Here is a 12,156-nt window from a genome sequence, read left to right on the forward strand (position 1 = left end):
ATGAAACACTCTTTAGAGGATAAATACACACACAAATAATCATTCTCAATTTGTAGAGATTTTCATTTCATTTTTTCAAGTATTTATGGAAATTTCTCTTTCATGCAGTTAATCTAGAATTTATTTGCTTCAATTTAGCAAAATAATTTTCCTTCTGTAAGACAGTGTATAACACTTTGAATTTTTCAAAATAGAGTTAGATTGTTTCTTTCTCGAAATTTTGCTTTTCAGAATTTTACTTTCATACAATTAGAGGAATGTTTTGAATTCTGCAACTTAAGATAAATTTTCAATTTATGCAAAGAAGTGGTTTTCAATTCAGTTAATTAGGATATATAACTTTAGATTGAAAGAACATGTGCATAATTACTACCTAATTTGTTTCCATACTTAGAACTAGTTTCATTTCTAAAATCAATTAGTTCATAAGAAGAATCCTAGCATATATAGTGCACATACATTTCACAAGCACATGCATCCTAGTTGCCAATTAATGAAGGAAATTAAGAACAATTAATTTACTAAACATTTTGGCACCGTTTCCAGGGAAGTGAATATAGGATTCCATTCTTTCATATCATTTTTAGGATTTTTTAATTTAAATAAATTAAAAAATGATAAAAAAACATTTATGCATAAAGAAAGGGATTCTAGGGGTAGATTTAGAAGTAGAGGTAGAACTTCAATTCCAACATCACCACTCACTCCACCTAGACCTCATAGTGCCACACCATCCAATCATACTCATATCCCAGCATTGGCAGGTAGACATAGACTTCTTGAGGTGCATAGATCTGAAATCCAACCTATAGAAGTGCCTAATGTAAATGGTGGTGAACTTAGGATTGGAGGTGGAAGAGGAAGATGAGGAAATAGAGGAGGAGGAGGAGGAGGAGGTCAAGGTGGTAGAAGAGAACCAATTCCTTATGGATTTCCCATCTTCGATGAAGACACCACAGTGACAATGAAGAACATCTCACCCTCCATCCTTATTAATTTCCATGGTTTAAGACATGAGGACCCTAAAACCTTTATTTTTGAGTTTGAAGTTCTATGTAGAACTTATTACTACTTACTTGATCCTCAAAAGTTGAAATTGTTTCCATCAGCTCTTAAATATGGAGCACTTAAATGGTTTATGGCATTAGGAACACATACAATTAGAACATGGGATGAAATTAAAAATGTGTTCTCAGAAAAATACAAGGATTACTATATGCCCCATAACCTCAAGGATGAGGTCTTTGAGATGATGAAAAAAGAGGATGAACACCTTGAAGATCTAGTTGAAATTTTTGCTTACAACATCAAAAGAGCTAAGATGTATAATTTGTATGATGAAACAATAAAATCTCTTTTGGTAAAATCTATCAAAGATCAATGGATTGATCTTCTTAATTTAATGGGAAAGGGAGATGTTTCACAACTTTCATTTGGAGAAATGTGTGATTTATGTAAACATATTCAAGGGGAAAGGCTAGAACTAGCAAAATTCGAAGAGATCCTATGATGTCCATAATTAATAAATCTACAACTGGAACAATAAGTAGAGTTGAAATAGGAATTTTTCTTGATAATTTCAAAACAAATATCCTAGGGAGTCTTAGTGAACAACTAGATACCCTTAAGATACAAAACAAGAAAAAAGTCGAGAATGTTGCATTATCTATTTTTGTCCCAAGTGTAGAAAGAAACATGCCTTAAGAGAATGTCCCCTTGATAGTATAGAAATTTGTGTCATATGTGCTGAAAATCATAACACGAAGGAATTCCCTTCAATACCTAGTATTAAAGCTAATTGTCAAGATGAAGTCGGGACAAGCCAAGTTGAATCTCTTTGTTTTATTGCTAAATTAGCATGGAAAAATCAACAATCAAATATGACTCAAGGTTTCAAAACTTAATCATATGAATAACCATAGAACAATTGGACTACATCCATGCCATGGCAACCTTGGCCCCCAAAATCTCAAAATCCATCTTGGGCTCAAGGTTGGAAAAATCCTTATGGAAAATATCCTCAATATCCTCAATTCCAACAATCATATCCTTCTTTTCCACCACAATATTATCCTCAACCAACTCAACTTTCTCAATTTCAAAATCCAATTCAATAACTTTAATTACCATTTCCTCAAAAACCCAATCAAATACCTTCCCAACCATTTCCAAATAAAAACAATAAAAATTAACAAGGTATTTATAATATCGAAGGAAAAAAATTCAAGCTTGTATTATTACCCCATTAGGTCTAAATGATGTTCAACTTAGATCTAGCAGGGTTTTACCAAAAAAGTCACCAACAACTGCCATCCAAAAATTTAAAGGGGATGAAGTTCTTGAGAAATATGTGAATCTTGATAAAGAAAACATTCCCCTAAAGGAATATGTTCCTATACTATCAAAGATGAGAAAATAAAGAAATCTCCTACAGTTCCTCTAGTAGAACAACCTTATGTTTCTTTGCAAGGTCCACTTTTTCGTGAAAGGCTAAAAATTGATAAAGGATAGGAAGACAAATTGTTTTACCAGATTATGATATGCTAGATGAACTTAAGAATATTTTAATTAAAGTTCCTTTATTACAGGCTATAAAGTAAATACCAATATTTGCAACAAATATCAAGGAGCTATGCATTAGAAAACTAGGAAGAAAAAGAAAAGATATTAAAAAAATTCAATTGGTAGGAAAAATTATTGATATCATGATGGGAAAAGCTACTGTTCAAAAAATCTAGATCCTGGTAGTCCCATTGTGAAAATTCATATGAATGGTGTTTAGATTCCAAAAACTTTAATTGATCTAGGAGCAACCATTAACATCATGAGAAAAAAAAAACAATGGAGCAACTAAGCTTCCTAATATTCAATATACTCCTACCTTATTACAATTAGCAGATAACAAAGCAGATGGAGTATTATAAGATGTGTCCATTTCTCTAGATTCTTGGGAATATCCTATAGATTTAATGATTTTAACTCCCAAGGATAATTTAGGAGACCATCCATTGATTCTTGGTAGACCTTGGCTTGCTACAACTGATGCATTCATAAGTTGTAGATCTGGTGATATGTATATCTATGATGGAAATTCCACTAAGAATTTTACCTTATATACTCCTGCAAAAACAATAACTGAAGTAGAAAGTGATATTTCGATAGATGATGATAATAAAGACTTTAATGATTTTCAACCAGTTTATGATTTTTGACAATTAGATGAAGAAGATCAATTGACAAATTTAATGAATAATAATGATTCTTCTTCATACTGTGAGAAAGATAAAACATTTTAGGAAAAATGAAATATTGAATATTTATCATCTCACTAAATGGCTTTACATTCTATGGAAAATTTTGGCAATTCTCAAGTAGAATTTTTTCCAGATAAAACAATGAACATTAACAATAATTTGGAAGAATTTAGAAAGAGAAAATTGATACATATGATACAAAAACACCCTTCTTCTTATGCATGGGAGTATACTGCCATGAAAGGGATTGATCCTAAAACTTGCATTCATCACATTTATACTGAAGAAAATTCTAAACCAGTTAGACAACCTCAGAGAAGGATGAATCCTAATCTGAGAGAAATTGTTAAGGAGGAATTACAAAAATTTCTTAATGTGAATTTTATCTATCCAATATTAGATAGTCAATGGGTGTCACCTTTTGTGATTGTCCCTAAGAAAAATGGAAAATGGAGAGTGTGAATTGAATATAGGGAATTAAACAAATCTACTTTAAAAGATAATTTTCCACTACCTTTTATAGATCAAATATTAGATACCTTGGCAGGAAATAAGTAATTTTCATTTTTTGATGGTTTTAGTGGATATAATCAAATCCAACTAACATCGAAAGATCAAGATAAAAATAATTTTACATGTCCATGGGGAACATATTCCTATAGGGTTCTTCCCTTTGGATTATGTAATGCACCGCCACATTTCAGAGAGCAGTCTTAGGTGTTTTTTCTGATCTAATTCATGATTGTGTGGAGGTGTACATGATGATTTTACTGTGTATGGTGATACTTTTGAAGAAGCTACGGAAAATCTGGAAAAGGTTATTGTTACATGTAAAGAGGCAAACCTTTCATTAAGCCATGAGAAATGTTTTATGATGTTCAATGAAGGGATTATTTTAGGCCACCATATTTTGAGTGATAGAATTAAAGTGGATACATTTAAGGTAGAAATAATTTCTAAAATTTCAATACCTGTTTGTCAAAGAGATGTAAGGAGTTTTCTTGGATTTACTAGATATTATAGGAGATTCATAGAAAATAAAAAAAAAATAACCTCTCCACTTTTCAAACTCCTTACAGAATATTGTGAATTTTCTTAGGATTCTGAATGTTAGAAAGCATCTAAGACATTGAAACAAAATATTATTGAAGCACCAATTTTAAGAGGACCTAATGGGGCTCTTGCTTTCCATATTTCTAATGATACTTTAGATACAACTCTAGGAGCTGTCTTGGGACAAAAATATTTATCTCCTTATGCCATCTAATATACAAGTAAAAATTTGACTCCTGTAGAGTTAAATTAAACTGTAACATAAAAGGAGTTTTAAGCTATTGTTCATGCCATTAATAAATTTCATCATTACATTACTGGTTATGAAAATTTCATTCATACGGATCATTCTTCCATTAGATATTTAATGAATAAACCAATCACTAATGGTATAACTACAAGATGGTTTCTATTACTACAAGAATACAAGAATACAACATTACTATTTGTTATCCATGATAAACCCTAGAAATAATTTTTAGTTTGATTAGTCATCTTAGATAGGGTTTTTATGTTTAGGTTCATGTGAAACCTGTCATAGGGTACATTTAGTGTTTGATAGGGTCATCATAAAAAGAAAAGGTCATAATTCCATTTGTTTTGATGTTATTGTTTCATAATAGACTTGTCTGATTGTTTTACAAACTTTCGCAGCAACTCCAGTTGAGAAAACCTAGAATTTGCTACAAACGTTCGTGACAATTCCATAGCAAAATGGTCCATCCTAACACTTGTCTCACTATGAAAGTATTTTTCTGTGTAATGGTTTTATTTTAAATGATTGTTGGTGATGTCATAGTTGTACTAAGTCATTATAATCCTTTATTCTCATCCTCCATTCCTTTTAATGCACCCTTACCTCTCCTTTTCCCGTTTATACCATTTGCTACTATAAAAAAGATCAAAAGTGTTGTCGTTGAATAGGGCTTGTGCTATCAAAACAAGTTTAGCCATGGTCCGAGTGAGGTCTAGGTGTTCACAAATTGGTTTGCAGGTGAAGAGGAAGCAACTCACAAGCAGCTATCGACATGTTGATAAGCATGGCAACCAGAAAAAAATACAAAGGGGGAGTTGTACTGCATTATGAGCCTATAGATATGAAACTACTTGAATAAGACTTGGCTTTTGTACAATAATTTGCCAATATGGGGTGTCTACAATTTTGTCAAAAATTGTAGTGTTTTCATGTGAAAATCACTAAAGACTTTGCCATCAATTTCACAGGGATTGGCACGCAGGTTGGCATCTTAAGTTTGAATGTTTCTCTAGACACCATTTCCCATGCTACTGAAATACCAAGCTTAGGAGAAACATGGTTTAAAGTCCAAAAGTTCCAACTACGGAATTGTGATGAATTCTTGAAGGAAAAACATCGAGGGACTGATATGACAACAAGAATCTCCAGAACCTGCCATAAGGAGAATTATTCCAAGTTGCTGATGGTTATTCAAAAGTATTTTACATGTGAAGGAAGGTTTCATATGGTCTACCAGTACCACTTCAGGTTGTTGCTCCAGTTCACAAGTAAACAACCCTTAGATATCCCTTTATATCTCTTCAGAATCTAGGAAAAATGGCTGACAAGGTTCAAGCTAAACCAGATACAAGCAGTACCTCTATTTTTCATCATGGTCTTATCAAATTACTAGTGGTTGAAGAGTTAAATAGATTGAACAAAGATTGGATTACCTTTTTTTTCGTAAGTGGCTATGAATTAGATGTTTCTACCCCCTCTAGGAGAACTCCTAAATCTAAATCCAAAACCCCTAGAAAAGAGCAGCAACCAGTGGTAGAGAAACTTGTAATTGAAGCTTCCACAAGTACTAAAAGGAGGTTTACCAGAAGACGTAGTAGAGAATTGAGTACAAAGAAGGGAAAACTCACTGACATTCTAGAAGATATAGACATTGAAGAAAGTCCAGTTGAGTGGCCTGTAGAAGTGACCCAAATTGAAACCAAGAAGAAAAGTAAGAGATATAAGAAATTATACTTCAGTCAAGAAGAACATGGTTTCATTTTTAGGCCAGGGAAGCCTGTTACAATATCAATGCAGTAAGTTGAAGAGATACTTGAAGCACCATTGAAAAAAACATAGCCATCAAAGAAATCGCCAAAGAAAAAGAAAGGCAAGGAGTTTGTTCAAGAAAAAAGTGAATTAGAGGTCCTACAAGAACAACTAAGGGAGGCCAGATGAGAAGTTATCAAGACCAAGCTTGACTTTGATGAATACAAAAATCAAGTGTTAAAATAGATGGATTTTTATGATGAAATTGCAGACAAATCTAAAAAGATGATAAGAAGGACTCTGCCTTTGCACATAATGCTGGAGCATATATATAAAAGGAATAGTCGGTTACAGGAAAATAAAAAAATATTACAAGGACAAGTCATGGCACTTGAAACTCAAATTGAAATGATTCAGGCTAAAATCAAAAAGAGAAACCTCAAGATTGTTGTTGAAGTAAGTGCTACTCCACAATATGGTAAAGTTTTAAATTTTGTCTTCATTATACCTAAATCATTCAAATCATCCATATATATAGTCAACATGATATTAGGAGTCCTAAGGTAGCATTAATAATCATGAAAACTAGAAAAGCTCATAATTTTGGAACTTTCATAGAAACTCCCCATAATGACGCTGAGAATTTGCTACAAAATTGTTGTAGCTTTCCATGGAGGTTAAGGTTGGTCTAAAGCTCAACAAAGATAGTTCTAAAGGCCTATATTTAGCTTACAAACATAAAAGAAGACCTCAGAGCTAGCATAGAGAGAGAAAAGAGGTAGCATAAGTGTTTTCTTGAATTTGCTACCAAAGTTTGCTATGAAACTGCTGAAAACCCTGTTTTTCTCTATGAAATCATAAAAAATCTGTTTTTTCTGCCTTCTTGAAGATTTTGAATATCAGAAATCCAAGCTCTAGATGGATTACATATCATAAAGGGTGTTCACCTCATCATGTTAAACTCCTAATTTTCAACATGCCAAGTCAGCACATAACCACATCAGCATAATAGCCGTCTCATTAAGACAATCAGAACAAAAGAAATTTAATTGATATCTATCAATAGGTCAAAGGTGTAGTGACACTCTAGCAAATCAAGGAAGCAGTTGGGCTCAGTTATCTTCATCAACAGAAAGTAGTTAGAGTTTTTAAAGCTTGTAGAGTCCTAGTTGAATTCAAACTATGTAAAACAGAAAACTCCTATGAGGACTATGTTAATTAGAAGAAAAATAGGAATATATATCTTAGATAGTGGATCAAATTTGGCCCAGGTGGAAAGATAATGTAAAGAGATATTTTCTCAATAAATAAGTAGCTTTTCAACCTTGAGAAGGGTTGATGGATAATGTGAAGAAATGAACTTATGTAAACTTTTGATCCTTTTTAATACAAAATTTGCAGCAAATCTATTTTTTGTACGTGAGATTCAAGTCATGACTTTCATGTGTTTTTATCATGTTGTTTCCAGTTTTACATATTATCTTGATTACTTGGAAATCTTGACAAACTGCTCCAATTTCCTTAATTTACTATGTATGACTATGGATATTAATTTGATATCAGTTTCAAAGCTATAGATGCCTCAGGTTCCATCAAACACTCTTGTTGGCCATAATTTGTTTTAATTTGACTCCATGCCCAATGGTGGCAGTCATCACATTTTCTTCACCTACAAAACCACAAAAAGAGATCAGAGTTAGTCACCTGTTGTTTGAATTGTTTCGGGTAAATTTGATAAGTTTTTTTGAGAGAGCCCTCTCAGATTGGAAGGGCTAACTTCTAGTCCAAGTGGTCTAAAATAGTTACACTAGGTTAAAGGTTGAGACAACCCAATTCTTTCTAGCCTAGTGATAACATTATCCTTGATAGGCCAAGAAAAGAAAATACAGTTGTTGATTTTCTTTCTAGAATTAAAAATAATAATGAGGATGTTCATGTGCAAGAAAACTTTCCTGATGAATATATTTTTGCAGTATCTACTAAAACACATTGGTTTGCATATATTACTAATTATTTGGCCACAGGAAAGTTACCTTCGCAACTATCAACTAGAGAAAACCAAAAAGTGATCAAAAGCAATGCACCTTATTCCTAGATAGATGGAGAAATGTACAAAAATGGACTTGATTTGATTATCTAAAGATGTGTTCGAGAAGATGAAGTACCTGAAATCCTAAAAGCTTGTCATGATGAGCCATGTGGAGGACATTTTACCGGTAAAAGAAATTCTTGCAAAATTCTTCGTTTCGGATATTATTGGCCATCCATTTCAAGGATCCCAAAGAATATGTTAAAATATTTTATAGTTGTCAAAGAATGGGGAAACCCATTCCATCAGATGATATGCCTTTACAACCATAAGTACTTGTAGAACCCTTTGAAAGATAGGCTCTAGATTTTGTTGTACCAATAAATCCTCGCTCTAAATAGAAAAGGTACATACTTGTTTGCATGGATTATGTTACAAAATGGGTAGAAGCTAAACCTCTTTTATTTGCAACTAAAAAATTTGTAGTTACATTTCTTTTCCAAGATATCTTTACTTGTTTTGGTGTTCCAAGAGAAATTGTCATAGATCAAGGTACCTAATTCACATCAAAGTTGGTACAAAATATCATGGAGGAGTACAAAATCAAGCATCAGAAGTATACTCCATATCATTCACAAGCTAATGGACAAGTGTAATCTACCAAAAAAGTTCTTGAAGCAATTCTCACCAAAACTATGCATTTTCATAGAAAGGATTGGGCAGAAAAGCTTCAAGAAGAATTATGGGCATACCAAACTACATGGAGAAAAACAACTAGAAATAATCCTTATGATCTTATCTATGGAAATAAATTCTTGCCTCTAATTGAATTCTAAGTGGATACCTTGAGAACAACAACTAAATTGGGCCTTGATCTATCAAACGCTCAGAAGAAAAGATTGGCACAATTGAATGAGCTAGATGAGATTTGACAAGATGTTATTCAAAGAACCAACATAGTTCAACAAAAAATATCTAAGTGGTATGAAAAATTTGTCAAAGCTAAAAAGTTCAAACAAGTTGATTGGGCTCTTATTTCTTTTTCCAAGTTCAAATATTTTCAAGGAAAATTTCAAACTCATTGACTTGGTCCTGATGAGATTGGCACTATTTTTTATAATGAAGCAGACAAAATCAAAACTATTGATGATGAACAAATTACTTTCCTTGTTAATGGTCATAGATTAAGGTTGTATCATAAACCACTAACAAGGGAAGAATTTGTCAAATATTTGCAAGAGAATTCTAAATTCAAGTTGGTCAAGGAAGGGGATTCTTCCACTCACTCTCCAACATCGTTGTAATTAAAAAATTAAAATAAAATAAAAGTATAAATATGAAAACCAACTATGCTGGCATGTTTATACATAAAATATTAACTGAAAACCAAGATCTCTTGGAAGTTTAGATTTAAAAAAAACACCCTTTTTCTTGTCCTTATTTCTTTTTTTCCTTCTCTTTCTTTTTAGGTGCCAAGCTACATTCATTAGGATCATTACTTTTAATAATCATAATCAACAACACTAGAATAAAAAAAAGTCCTTCTTCTGATCAAATAAAGAATGTCCAAGAATAAAAAGCATAAACAAAAATTCTATCATTTACAAAAAAATATCAGGGAACACAGGAATAAAGGTTTGTAGGAATGTTTGAATTATATTTCATATAAGATCTTAGGTTTTGATTCATGGATGATTATATTAATAATTTGAATACCTTATACATTTTCCATAATATTCATAATCGTTTTACCATATCTCCTCATTATTACATCGTTGGTCACATCAAGTCCGATTGGAATTAAAACACAACTCCGGTCCTTTGAAACCAAATCTAGGAAATTATGAAGTACATTCCAGATGAAACACTATCTCTCCCATTAATGGCTTACTTCGCCATCATTTAGCCCTACTTCATATCTATTCCACTCACTCCTAATTCACATTTCATTCTCTCTCGAAGATTCCATCTTCCCAGTCAAAAGAAACAGTCAAGGTCGAGGATTCTTCACACCAGGAGACGCTTGTTCGTTCTGAACCAAATGGGGTAAAATTCCTTCAGGAATATCCAAGGATTAAAGAGAACCTGTAGCAGAGGAGATGGCTCAAGTTCTTCGAAAATTTCAATGGTTATGAAGAAAAAGTTACCAAAGCCTTTGCTCGAGCATTTGATGGAATGGAAGCAGAGATAGGAGACATAAAGCTCATCCTCATAGAATTTATTATTCCAGAAGAAACAAGACTACCTAGGAATGGAGAAATCTAGTTCAAAAACAAGAAAATAAAAGAGAATGATTGGATTCATCTTGAAAGAACCAAGTATTGAAATCTATTTTCAAGAAAGTTATTCCATTTACAACATTAAAAGGAAAATGGTGAAATCTCTTGTTAGTTGTCCAGAAATTTGTAACATGTGAAGAAAGATTTGGGACAATTTTTTTTATATCATGTCAGGCTTATGTTGCATTTTTTTGATGGGTTTGAAATTAATTTTTCCTTACTCCCTACTTCAAAGTTTAAAGAAAATAACATTTAGCATGCATAGATAATCTAGTTCAATCAATAACTCTCTATACCATTGTGGAATCATTAAGATTCTAATAGAAGCACATTTGCAAACTAAAGGAGATAATGGGAAAGATTTATTAGTGATAAATCACTTTGTAGAAGCTCCAGAAAAGGAACCAAATAGTAGGGTTAAAATAAGTAGAAAAATATGAACCCTAACCCTGAAAAAGAAATATTCAAAGAGAAAATTTGAGAGAAGAGTGTGACAAAAAATCCAGAGGACCCATTCGAAGATGATACTCCATTATCCCAATATCTTTAAAACTTTAAACAAACGAATGATCGAAAAAAACTTAGAAGAAAGAAATCCAACCCAACACTTGAAAAAAAGATGTAAACATTGGATAATCGGAGCAAAAAGGAAAAACATTGGAAGTTCAGAAATAAAATTAAGAAGAAGTAAAAGAATTCAAAAGTTGTCAAATACTTAGTCACCAAATATGATCAATCTTGAAGAAGAAGGGTACAATATGCCACCCCACATAGTCAGTCCAACATGACAAACTCCAGAAATTGATCCATTCGAGCAAGAAATTTATGACTATGTGGAATCTCTAGAGCAAAGAGCACAACAAAAGGAAAAAATTTCTCAGTGTGAAATGGGTGAAACTTTAGCAACAAAACAAAATGCAGAATAGGAACACAAAATTGAAGAAAATCTAAAGAAAGACATATATGAGCTAGATCTTCTTAATGAGATACTAAGAACTCAAAATGAAAATATACTCCTACACCTCTATCATTGGTACAAAAAGAATAAGAAACTTAAAATTCAAAACAAGTTTCTTATAATAGGGTTAGAGGATTACAAGGAGGATTTCTAATGAAGAAACCAAGGACCATGTTTGGAATTAAAAATAAGAAATAGAGTGCTATGTTGGATTTACATGCACATGCCTTAGAGGTCATTCACTAAAGGAGGAAGGAAGAGCTATTTTCTAAAATTTTGGTGCATGAGGACATGCAAAACCTTTGGTGTGGGGGAATGTTGAAGTCTGGAATTGTTTCTTTTTTACTATCCTTTTTTCCCTCTTATTTCACCTTCTTATCAGCATTTTGTAGCAAACTCAATATGTTTAAGGTCAAGATAAACTCTCAAAAAGGTATTCATCATCCATAATTAGAATCTCTACTTCTTAATGAATTATAATGAAATTATTCTCGCAATCATGGAACTACAAACATTCTGTAGTTGATATTTGTTTCCGTAGAATAATCCATTGTTAGACAAGTTGTAGCACTCCAACA

Source organism: Pinus tabuliformis, chromosome 3_2 (assembly GCF_031772625.1).
Source record: "Pinus tabuliformis cultivar Carrire ecotype Pingquan chromosome 3_2, CPIR1, whole genome shotgun sequence".
In the NCBI taxonomy this organism is placed as follows: Eukaryota; Viridiplantae; Streptophyta; class Pinopsida; order Pinales; family Pinaceae; genus Pinus; species Pinus tabuliformis.